The 11957-nt window shown below is 36.7% G+C and overlaps 1 pseudogene; it reads right to left on the reverse strand.

Moving 5' to 3' along the window:
• Positions 1 to 8993: 8993 nt before the first annotated feature.
• LOC112859227 (small nucleolar RNA U3) lies at positions 8994 to 9077 on the reverse strand (annotated as a pseudogene).
• Between the last annotated feature and the right edge of the window lie 2880 nt (positions 9078 to 11957).

Below are 11957 nucleotides of genomic sequence, written 5' to 3' on the forward strand. Positions count from 1 at the left end.
AATCTGAAGCAGGTTTCAGGCTCTGAGCTGTCAGCACAGAGCCCAACGCGGGGCTTGAACTCATGAAATGAGAGATCATGACCTGAGCCAAAGTTGGATGCTTAACCAACTGAGCTACCCAGGCATCCCAAATGATATCATTAATATTGTCACTGAGGAAGTTTCAGACCTCATGGTAGTTTCCACGTGGCCACATTGCCCTCCATTTCATCAGCTCTTGAAACACACAAATTTCAGAGAGTTCTGTGCTCTGCTTCTGCACTGATACTCTACCACCTGGTTTCCAGGAAATAACACAACCATTTAATCGTTACAAGGAGAATCATGTGACCAAATTCATATTGCTGTAGAATTTCTAACAAAAACAAAAGGACACCAAAATATTCAGATGTTTCTAACTCCATGCTGTAATATTTTGTAACAAGGCAAGCTTCACAAGGCTGATTGGCACTCCAGCTAATATTAGTAAATCTATGCTTTTAGAATATGAAATCTAAATTTATCCCCAACACAAACACAAATGAATATTCTTTTATATCAAGGAACTCTTACAGATGACTGCCAAAGGCAGTAGTATTTTGCTAAGTTTATGTTACCACAGCAGTGCATTGGAAGAGTGAGATCATCTTCTACGATTCACCCCATCTGGGGATAGACTACTTTAAACTTTATAATTTTTAAAGAAAAAAAAAGTGAAGAGAGAGGGAGAAAGGAGGGAGATCTTCCTTCTTGAATCATGAGAAAATTTGCTCTAAGAGTTGGGTGATTTAGTTTCAAAAATAACATTTTGAAGAAGCAATAAACATTTAAGACAAAGGAAATATAGCTCAGTTTTCATCCAGTCATCTAGAAAACATTAGTTGACATTTGTAGTTCTATATTCCTTGAGATTTTCTGATTTCTTTTTATTTGTTTTTTTTTTTAATTATGTGGTTAAAGACTCTCCTAAACTTTCACATACTTTTATCTTACACACACAGCTAAGGGCTAGTCTATATTAGCCATTAAAAGAGTATAACGGGCCAAGCACAGAGGATTTTAGGACAGGGATACTACTTGGTATGATACTACAATGGTGGATACATGTCATTGTAAATTTGTCAAAACCTACAGGATATACAGCACCAAGGGTGAACTTTGGGTGCTAACGATGTGTCAGTATAGGTTCACAGACTATAAAAAATGTACCAGTCTGATGAAGGAGGTTGATAAGTGAGGGGTTATGCATTATGCATGTGTGGGGCAGGAGCCATATGAGAATCTCTGTACCTCCTGCTCATTTTTTGCTGTGAACCGAAAACATCTCTAAAAGACAAAGGCTATTAAAAAATGATGAGTGGATAATACAGCAATTTTTTGTCTTAAGTCACTTGCCTCAATTATAACTATAGATATAACTTGTGCATATTTGATATATATGACTCTTATAATCCAAACTGTTATATTGATATTAAAAATGTAGCAATCTTAATTTTTTCTCAAACATTTGTGTTGAATATATTTGTAGATTGACTCATAGACATCACAAAATAAAGCGCATACTTCAACTTTGAAGCAAACGATCTTTTAAAAAATTTCTTAAAATGTTATTTTAGAGAGAGAAAGGGCCACAAGTGGGAGAGAGGGGCAGAAGGAGAGAGAGAGAGAGAGAGAGAGAGAGAGAGAGATTAATCAGGTTCCATGCTCAGTGCAAGTTCAATACAGAGCTCAATCCCACAACCCTAGGATCTCAACCTGAGCCAAAATTAAGAGTTGGATGCTCAACTGAGCCAACCAGGCACGCCTGAAACAAAAGATCTTTTGAAAATAAATTAGCAGTAGTGGGTAGCACTCAACCTTTATAGAATATCAATTATAAAATAAAATGAGTTCATTTTTAGAAGACATAAAAATATCATTTGTATTTTGCTTCTAAAATATTATTTCCAAGAAAAATGTTTTAAAATTGAAATTTCAATTAGGGTAAATTCTCATAAGGCATACTTTTTCATGGCTAGTCTGCCATTATTTTTCTATTCAAAACCAATAAAATGAGTTGGGGGTCACTCCTTTTCAAAAAAGAATGAAAATCCAAAACACTAATTTACTTTCTTACTTATTCTTCTAATTCAAGATTAGTAAAAATGACCCTCTGCATTCATTAAAATTGGCTTATTTAAATAAGTATTGCAATTAAAATCTAACCAGTGAATGTCAATTACTTGCAGATTTGGAATGAATTTATTTAGATCACTAGGGAAATTGATCTTGTATGTCTTCTCAAACACGATAAGATTTTCAACATTTATTTCATTTAGATCAGATGAGGGTATGGCCAAGCACATTCCCTTTACTAATTTTCTTTCTTAGCCTTGAAAATCATGTTGTATTTGTGGGCCAGGTGTTTTAATATATTTTCATATATATGTACTGCTTTAGTAGTCTAAGCATAAATTAAAACATAATCACATTTCTTGACACTTCTTTACAACAACTTCCTGATAATGCTTTATCTTTAGAGAGTACAATGACATTAAGAGTTGGTTCATTTATGGCTTAATAGAATTTTTTTGAAAATAGCTTTAAAATTATTTTAATGAGTTGATACTTTCATGAGGTGGTTACAAATAGAATATTTCCTTAATGCAAACCAAAAAAAAGTTCAAAATACAATTTTTTAAAGCTAACTATTTCCAGAAAAAAAATGCCTTAGTACGTGTTATAAAAATTGTATTAGTGAACAAAACACATTTTTTCCTGCTGTTATAAATTGCTCACTTTATAAAAGATTAATATTTAGGGAGTTTTAGAAGAGTAAAAGAAACAGGAGAAAATAACAAAGAGTGGGATGGAAAATGAGATTGAAAAAAACACTAAAAAAATAAACTAGCTCACTTGAGGAATGGTACTTCAATTGAGAAAATATTTTCCATGATAATTTGGTCGTTTTAAATTCTGTATGCCAGTATCTACTAGCTATAATGTTTTTAGTTGTCTCTGTGGATATGATTTGTTATATAAGGTGTGTTTCCTGCAAGTAACTAAAAATCTAAAGGCAAAATAGCTAAATAATAAAGGGGTTTATTATCTCACATAATAAGTTGTGCTGGCAAAATCACATCCCAATCACATTACTAAGAATCCATGTTCTTTCCATCTTTCAATTCTCTCAACCTTAGCAGGTTTGTTAGTTGACCTGTTGGTCCCTCAATTTCTACAGCAGCTGTAAGTACCACAACCATGTGCACTATTGCTTGCACACAACAAACAAACAAACAAAACATTCTTTTTGTTTATTTTTCTTAAAAGGAAAAATATATCTCCTATTTTTCCAGAACGTTTCTCCAAAGCCTCACTGATAGAAATTGTGTTTGCATGAGCTAACTGATGTAATCATTGAAAAGGGAGATTAGCATTATCATCATTGCTTTAGATTAGTTAGGATTCACTTCAAGGTTAGGGCTTGGGATAACATTTTTGTGAGATATGCAAAAAATCGTGGACACATAAAACAAATCAGAGGGCAATTACTAAGGGAGAGAGAGAAACTGCCATTGGATAATCAACACAAGAGTCTACTGCTGTGCAAGTGTAATCATGCCATTAATCAAAAGCACTAAGAAAGGAAAGAGTTAAGATGGCAGAGAAATAGGGGGACCCTGGGCTTTTCTTGTCCCACAAACACAGCTGTATTGAGGTCAGATTACTTGGAACACCCAGGAACTCTATCTGTGGAGTGGCAGAATAATCTCCACAGTTGGAAGGAGAAGCTTGGCAGGTGTGAGTTGCATGAATGTGAACTTGGAGAGAGAAAATGGTGGTGCCTCGGAGAGAAGGCGACTCTTTCTGTGGAGAGACAAAATGGAGAGAAAGACAGGGGTTGAGATTGTGTGGCATTGAGTTAGCAGAAAAGGAAAACTTCTTTGGACCATGGCCTGGGAAGTGAGAAGTGCTGAGTGTCCCAGTTCTTTTATTGCAAACAGCTTTCAGAGCTTAAACTCTGAGGTTTTGGAAGTGGGCAACTTTCTCCAGAGTGGAGCCAGGGCATGTGTTGTTAGTGGGGAAGGAACTGGCCCTGTGTGCATTGTGTGGTATAACGATCTCTGGGGCACACTGGGAGAGAACAGTCCCCTTCTTAGAGTACTTTTCGAAGAGGGTTTATTATCCCCCAATGACAAAAGACGCTGCAGGTGCCAGCCAAAGTCCTTTCATCAGCAGAGTGGAGAGGCTCTACTCTGGAGGAAGGGAGCAGACCCGTGCAGTGCTGTGTCCTTTTAGATTTTGGCTTTTGATCCCAGCCATGTGCCATAGAAAAAACATAGGAATATTGTGGCACGGGGCAGGTGACTGGCCTTGCTATGCTGTGAGGGCTGCCTGAAGAGCAGGGCTTGAGATCTGCTGTCCAGGGAGGAGAGATTGGGGTGGCACCATTTCCTCCCCAACACCAGCACAGTGGGACTTCAGAGAGCAACACGGTGGCTCCCAGTGGAGGTGGGACATGCTTGCAACCTCATGCCTGGCAACTGCTTATTTACTGGGGCAAGACTGACTCTAAGGCAACACAGCCAGCCTGTCCTCCAGACCAGCACAGCCAGCAACCCCATGTACCAAAAGACAACTCTTTTCTTTTTTTCTTCCTTCTTTTGGAATCAGGCTCATAGTTTGTTGTTTGCTCTTTATCATTCCCTTTTCTTTTCCTTTCTTTATTTTTTTATCAGGCTTTTAAATTCTTTTTTTCTGCTTTTTTTTTTTTTTTTTCTTTTTTGCCCCCTCTCTTTTTCTTTGGACTCAGCCTTATAGTTTTTTGATTCTGCTTCATTTCCTTTATTCCCATTCTTTCTCTTTTTGGGGGATTAGGCTTTCCCCCACCCTTTTTTCCAGGGTTACTTAAACATATTTAAGCACACTTAGTTAAATGTCCAAACACTACACCACTGCAAGCACTGACCAATGGGAATGAGCAGCCAAAATGCAACAGCAGAGTGCACACAGAAATTCTTCCCTGTAGTGCCAGGCCCTGAACCATGTATGACCCCTGTTTCATACAGCAGTACTCTCAGGTACAGGAAACATAATAAGCTTTTAAAATACACAAAAGACAGAAACTTAGCCAAAATGACAAGACAGAGGAAATCTCCCCAAAAGAAAGGTCAAGAAGATATCACAGCCAGGGGCTTACTCAAAACAGTTGTAAGTAATATATCTGAAGAAGAATTTAGAACAAAAATCATAAGACTACTAACCGGGCTTGGAAAAAGCATAGAAGACACAAAAGAAACACTTGCTGCAGAGATCAAGGACCTAAGGACTAGTCAGGATGAAATGAAAATGATATAACTGAGGTGCGAACCAAACTGAATACAGTGACAAAGAGGGTTGAGAAAACAGAGAAGAGAAGAGAAGAAGATAAAATAAGATAAAATTAAAGAAAATAGAAGATGGAAGAAATAGAAGATTGGGGCACCTGGGTGGCTCAGTGGGTTGAGTGTTCTACTTGGGCTCAGGTCATGATCTCATGGTCTGTGAGTTCGGGCCCCGCATCAGGCTCTGTGCTGACAGCTCAGAGCCTGGAGCCGGCTTTGGATTCTGTGTCTCCCTCTCCCTCTGCCCCTCCCCCACTCACATTCTGTCTCTGTCTCTCTCTCTCTCAAAAATGAATAAACTTAAAAAAAAATTAAAAAAGAAATAGATGATAAAATTAAGAAATAGAAGATAAAAGGTGAGATAAAAGATAAGAAGATAAAATTAAGAAAAATAATGAAAATGAGGGGCACCTGGGTAGCTCAGTTGGTTGGGTAGCCAACTTCAGCTCATGTCATGATCTCATGGTCTGCAAGTCAGTGAGTTTGAGCCCTGCATTGGGCTCTGTGCTGACAGCTTGGAGCCTGGAGCCTGCTTCGAGTTCTTTGTCTCCTTCTCTCTCTGCATCTCCCCTGCTCACATTCTGTCTCGGTCTCTGTCTCTCTCTCAAAAATAAACACTAAAAATTTTTTTAAAAGAAAAATAATTAAAATGAAAATGAAAAAGAGGAAATGAAAATTACTAGATCACAAGGGAGACTTAGAGAATTAAGTGATTCAAAACAAAACAATTTCTGTATCATAGGGGTTCTAGAAGAAGAGGAGATGGGACAAGGGACAGGTTTATTTGAACAAATTATAGCTGAAAATTTCCCTAATCTGGAGAAGAAAATGGGCATATGATTCAAAGAGGCACAAAGAACTTTCAAAATCTGTGAAAACAGGTCAACACCAGGATATACCACAGTGAAACTTGCAAAATACAAAGATAAAGAAAGAATTCTGAAAGCAGCTGGGTGTAAAAGGTCCTTAACTTACAAAGGTAGACACATAAGGGTAGTAGCAGACCTGTACACTGAAACTTGGCAGGCCAGAAAGGAGTGGCAGGAAACATTCAATGTGCTGAATGGGGAAAATACGTAGCCAAGAATTATCTCTCCGGTAAGGTTGTCATTAAGAACAAGAGAGATAAAAAGTATCCCAGACAAACAAAAACTAAAGGAGTTTATGACCAATAAACCAGCTCTGCAAGAAATTTTAAGGGGGGGCTCTCTGACTGGAGGGAAAACAAAAACAAACAAACAAAACAAAACAAAAAATAAAAACAAAAAAATAAACAAAGCAACAAAGACTACAAAGGACCAAAGAATATCATCAGAAACACCAACTCTACAGGTTAGACAATGGCACTAAATTCATATCTATTAATAATCACACTGAACATAAATTGACCAAATGCTCTAATCAAAAGACACATGGTATCACAATTGAATAAAAAATCAAGATCCATATGCTGGCTACAAAAGACTCATTTTAGATCTAAAGGCACCTGGAAATTAAAAGTGAGGGGATGGAGAACCATCTATCATGCTAATGAAGGTCAAAAGGAAGCTGAAGTAGCCATACTTACATCAGACAAGCTACATTTTATTTTTTTCAACGTTTATTTATTTTTGGGACAGAGAGAGACAGAGCATAAACGGGGGAGGGGCAGAAAGAGAGGGAGACACAGAATCGGAAACAGGCTCCAGGCTCTGAGCCATCAGCCCAGAGCCCGACGCGGGGCTCGAACACACGGACCGCGAGATCGTGACCTGGCTGAAGTCAGACGTTTAACCGACTGCGCCACCCAGGTGCCCCAAGCTACATTTTAAAACAAAGACTGTGACAAGAGATGAAAGGGCATTTTATCATAATTAAGGGGTCTATCCACAATATCTAACGATTATAAATATTTATGCCCCCAACTTGATGCACTCAGATATATAAAGCAGTTAATAACAAACATAAAGAAACTTGTTGATAATAATACCATAATAGTGGGAGACTTTAATACCCCACTTAAGGCAATGGACAGATCATCTAAGCAGAAAATCAACAAGAACAAAAAAAATGGCTTTGAATGACATATTGGATAACAGATATATCCATAACATTTAATCCTAAGGCAGCAGGATACACATTCTTCTCAAGTGCACATGGAACATTCTCCAGAGTAGATCACATACTGGATCACAAATCAGCCCTCAGCAGGTACAAAAATGTTAAGATCCTACCATGAATATTTTCAGATCACAATGCTCTGAAACTTGAAATCAACCACAAGAAAAAATTTGGAAAACCCTCAAATATATGGAGGTTAAAAAATATCCTACTAAAGAATGAATGTGTTAAAGAGGAAATTAAAGAAGAAATTTAAAAATACATGGAAGCAAGTAAAAATGACAATACAATAGTCCAAACAAACCCTTTGGGATGCAGCAAAGGCGGTCCTAAGAGGAAAGTACTTTGCAATTCAGGCCTATCTTAAGAACCCCGAAAGTTTCCAAATGTGCAACCTAAACCTACACCTAAAAGATCTAGAAAAGGAAGAGCAAACTAAAGCCTAAAGCCAGCAGAATAATGGGAATAATAAAGATTAGAGCAAAAATAAATGATATAGAAACAAGGAAACAAACCAGTAGAACAGACAAAATAAACTAAAAGATGTTTTGTTTAAAGAATAAACAAAATTGATAACCCCTAGCCAGACCCCTCAAAAGAAAAGATAGAGAACTCAAATAGATAAAATAATGAACAGAAGAGGAGAGATCACAAAAACCATGAGATAGGAATAAACCTAACCAAAGAGGTAAAAGATCCATAATCTGAAAACTGTCCAAAGCTTATGAAAGAAAATGAAGATGGCACAAAGAAATGGAGAAGCATTTATGCTCATGGATTAGAAGAACACTGTTAAAATGACCATACTACTCAAAGCAATCTACACATTCAGTGCAATCCCTATCCAAATAACACCAGTATTCTTCACAGAGCTAGAACCAACAATCCTAAAATTTGTATGGACCCAGAAAAGATCCAAATAGCCAAGGTAATGTTGAAAAAGAAAACCAAATCTGGGGGTGTCACAATTCAGGACTCAAGCTATATGACAAAGTTGTACTCATCAAGACAGTATGGTCCTGGCACAAAAACAGACACATAGATCTGTGGAACAGAATAGAGAACCCAGAAATGTACCCACAGATGTATGGCCAATGGATCTTTGACAAAGAAGGAAACAATACCCAATGGAAAAAAAGAAAGTCTCTTCAGCAAATGGTGCTGGGAAAAACGGACACAACTTGCAGAAGAATGAACCTGGACAACTTTCTTACACTGTACACAAAAATAAACCCAAAATAGATGAAAGACCTAAATGTGAGACAAGAAAGCGTCAAACTCCTAGAGGGGAAAACAGGTAGCAACATTTTTGACCTTGGTCACAGAAACTCCTTACTAGACGTATCTCCAGAGACAAGGGAAACAAAAACAAAAATGAGTTATTGGGCCTTATCAAAATAAAAAGCTTCTGCACAGCAAAAGAAACAATCAACAAAACTAAAAGGCAACCGAAGGGATAGGAGAAGATGTTTTCAAAGGACATATCTGATAAAGGGTTAGTGTCCAAAATCTATAAAGAAGTTACCAAACTCAACACCCAAAAAACAAATAACCCAGTTAATAAATGGTCAAAAGACATGAATAGACACGTTTCTAGTAACAAACTATAGAAATGACCCCTGAAAGTATAGTCTTTGACACTTTTCTACAGAATACATCCAGATGGCTGACAGACACATGAAAATTTTTTCACCATCATTCATCATCAGGGATATACAAATCAAAACTACAATGACATACCTTCTACCTCACACCTGTCAGAAAGGCTAAAATGAACAATACAGGAAACCACAGATGTTGGTGAGGATATGAAGAAAGGGGAACAGTGATGCACTGCTGGTGGGAATGCAAACCGGTGCAGCCACTCTAGAAAACAGTATGGAGGTTCCTCAAAAAATTAAAAATAGAATTACCCTATACCTCAGCAATTGCATTGCTAGGTTTTTATTCAAAGGATACAAAAATGCAGATTCAAAGGGGCACATGCACTGCACTCTTGGGTAAAGGAAGAAATCTAAGATTGATGATATTCCAGCAGCAGCTAAATGTCAAACATAGTTCCCAAACATGAAAGCAGGATTTACCTATTTTAACAATTGGTTTGCTCTGTGTGTCTTGAAAGTACATACATTCTATTCATATTTGAGATAGCTGGTACTAAAATAAAAGTTAAAATGGATACTAAAATGTGTTAATAGAAGTAACAGCAGCAATCCAGCAGTTTCCAGTAGTAACTGTCAAAATAATAATAATAATAATAATAATAATAATAATAATAAGGGCAAGTCTATCATTACAGGCCAGGGTTTAACACATAGTTTTTTTAGTGTTTTCTAAATGTAAATTTGCAGATCTCACACCGTAGACCTTTCTCAAGATTAAAATTTCATAAGGAAATTATTCTGGTGAAATAATAGCTATTATAATAATTAATTGATTGCTTAATATGAGCAAGAGACCCAGTTAAGTATAAATGTATCATTATTTCACTTACTTCTCACAATAATCTTGTAAGATAAGAGGCTTACTTTCCTTATTTTAGAGGATAAAAAAGGTAAAATTTAGAAAGAATGAGTTTTGGCAAAATCAGAGAGAAATTGTGGAGCAGGAGTCAGAGCCCAAGTCTGAAGAACCAAAGGCCCTAGACCTCACTATCTTCAGATTTTTGTTTTATAAAAGATAGGATTTCTCATGTTCTCATCAGATATACCCAAGACTTCTTAGTTTCTAGAAAAAAAGACAGATTACCGGCAGGTCTGGCTTCACTCCTACTTATCTCTTTTTCTCCAACAACTGTGACTGATTACCCAAAGCTTGCTGATGCATAACATCCTTTCCAACAAAGTGTTTCTCCCATATTTGGAAGTAATATTTCAAATACAAACACAGATGGTTCAATTTATTAAGTGCTAGCTATTTGGCATGTGTGTAGATTGTAATTTTATCATTTAAGTAGGTGAGTATCAGTACCCTTTTTCGATAGAAAAGTGAAAAAACAAGACTCATTTGTATTCTGCTGCCCAAGATTACATAGCCTCATTCAACATTATTTAAAAATAGTCTTGAAGGTCCATCTAGCTCTGGGCTAGTTTGTAAAATTTCATTTTCTGCACAAGAGGCCTTGTTTCCTGTTCCCTTGGAAGGATGTAGGCAATCAGTCTATAGGTTTTTCCTATCTCTTTCCACTCAGCCGTGTTTCTTCTCTTTCACTAATAGTCCTCAAATATTTCACACACAGGGGGACCTGGTGGCTCAGTCGGTTAAGCATCTGACTAGGTCATGATCTCACAGTTCTTGAGTTTGAGCCCCACATCTTTCTCCGTGCTGACAGTGTGGAGCCAGCTTGGGATTCTCTCTCTCCTCTCTCTGCCCTGTTGTGTCTCCCTCTCAAAATGAATAAATAAACTTTAAAAAAATTCACACATAGGCAAAATTGAAATATGTAAGATGTTTTTCTTCATATAAAAAAAAAACATTTAGTTGGAAAAAAATACATAATAGTTGTAGTTGAAGAGTATGTGCACCTAGAAATGCAACCTGGTTCAGGAAAGAAAAGTAATGGTGAATTTCTCTGAGGACTCGTCTCACAACCATCCTCTATTCTTCTTTGGGGATACGCAGCAGCAGAAGCACTGTTGTGCTTTACTTTGCTTTTTAAACAATTTCAAATGCATTGAAATTGAAAACGATAAATTTAAACTCACATAATAACAAGTAGGGTTGTTTCATATCATTGAGTTTTAATGATATTAAAATAACTGTTTAGGGGCGCCTGGGTGGCACAGTCGGTTAAGCGTCCGACTTCAGCCAGGTCACGATCTCGCAGTCCGTGAGTTCGAGCCCCGCGTCAGGCTCTGGGCTGATGGCTCGGAGCCTGGAGCCTGTTTCCGATTCTGTGTCTCCCTCTCTCTCTGCCCCTCCCCCATTCATGCTCTGTCTCTCTCTGTCCCAAAAATAAATAAACGTTGAAAAAAAATTAAAAAAAAAAATAAAATAACTGTTTAGGTTGACAATGCCCTTGACAAAGTACAAGAGTAATTTTGACATAAGGACACATTGATAATGACTCATTCTATCAGTTAAGTCTGTAATTTCTCTTGATCACCAATGGGCAGTTCATTAAATTAAATGATGCAGTAGAAAAATGAAGCTGTTGATAAGATGAAATGTTCTAAAACAGCATCTTGGTCTAATATTTTTAGTGCAAAGTTCTTATTTTTGTGTATAAATAACCCAAGAACTCCAAGAGGGGGAATATAATCTTTACCTCCATTATTTGGATACTGATTTTATATAAGACTCATTATATAAATCATTGTTTCACTATATGCTAACTAACTTGGATGTAAATTTAAAAAAATAAAAATAAGAATCATGATATAGAGGTTTAAATTAAAAAAAAGAAAAAAAAGATTCATTCAGCAATTGAAATTTAATTTTTCATGTGTATATTGAGTGATATTGCTAAAGGAATGTTTATTTTCTGTGTAAATTAAATACCTGCCTATCCAAATT

This window comes from Puma concolor, chromosome B1, assembly GCF_028749965.1.
Source record: "Puma concolor isolate L17-30 chromosome B1, mPumCon1.1.hap2, whole genome shotgun sequence".
NCBI classification, from domain to species: Eukaryota; Metazoa; Chordata; class Mammalia; order Carnivora; family Felidae; genus Puma; species Puma concolor.